Genomic DNA, 1,486 nt, shown 5'->3' on the forward strand with positions numbered 1-1,486 from the left:
TATAAAGAATATATATACATGTATACACACATATATGTACATACTTACATCTACATGTGTATATATATGCATATCAGGGTACAGGACGTTAGAACAATGAACTACAGACAACGGAACGAACACATAGGAAAACGGAAAGCCACTTGGAATATCCCTTCATCAGCTGTCTCTATTCTAACTAGACGTTTCGAAGATAAGACAGAACATACTCTAGAATAGTCTCTTCCTGAGTAGTGGATCAACCCACTACACAGAGGATTCCAAGGTGGCAAACACAAACCAAGACAGGAATATATATGTATATACATATATATATATATGCATACATACATATACATTTATATATACACATACATATGTAATATGGATGTGTGTGTGTGTGTGTGCACGCACAGTCTCTTATACTTTTATTTCTTTCAGTCACGTTACTGTTTGGTTGTGGTCATACTGGAGCAACCATCTTGAAGGGTTTAGTCGATCAGATCGACCCAAGTAAACATTTTTACGCCTGGCATTTATTTTACAGATTCCTCTTTTGTCCAACAGCTAAGTTATGGAGTTCCAAACAAACCAGCACCGGTTGCCAAACGTTGAGCGACAAACACAAAGATGCACACACTCAAACAAACACACACACATCTATCTATCTATCTATCTATCTATCTATCTATCTATCTGTGTATCTGACTCTGTCTGTCTAAGTATACATACGTGTGCGTGTGTGTATATATTTGTGTGTATGTAGAAAAATCGGCAGAATATTGGTTTAGCTGGTCGTATAACGCCTTATCTTTTATTTTTGGGGAATTTGCAAATTTGTGTTCTACAAACAGGAATTCATACATTTATGGAAAAAAAATTTATGCGTATGATTTAAGGGTGATTTAGCTGTCTTTTTAAACACATCTCACGACCACCTGATACCTTCTCGTTTTTTTTTTGTCAGTCTGACATTTACTATTTTATTTGTTTCAGTCATTTGACTGCAGCCATGCTGGAACACCGCCTTTTAATCGAGCAAATCGACCCCAGGACTTATTCTTTGGAAGCCTAGTACTTATTCTATCGGGTACTTTTGCCGAACCGCTAAGTTACGGGGACCTAAACACACCGCCATCGGTTGTCAAGCGATGCTGGGGGGACAAACACAAACATATACACACACATACATGTATATACATATATACGACGGGCTTCTTTCAGTTTCCGTCTACCAAATCCACTCACAAGGCTTTGGTCGGCCCGAGGCTATAGTAGAAGACACTTGTCCAAGGTGCCACGCAGTGGGAATGAACCCGGAACCATGTGTTTGATAAGCAAGCTACTTACCACACAACCACTCTTGTTTTTCAATATTTTTCTCCCCATAAACACATTTAATGGAATGATGATGCAGCCAAGGATCGTCCCTTGCTGGGATGTAACCAAAAATTCGTAAAAGAGTGGAGCTTTTGGGATTTATGGAAGGGGAGGGGCTCAAAGAATT

Source organism: Octopus bimaculoides, chromosome 23 (assembly GCF_001194135.2).
Source record: "Octopus bimaculoides isolate UCB-OBI-ISO-001 chromosome 23, ASM119413v2, whole genome shotgun sequence".
Classification (NCBI taxonomy): Eukaryota; Metazoa; Mollusca; class Cephalopoda; order Octopoda; family Octopodidae; genus Octopus; species Octopus bimaculoides.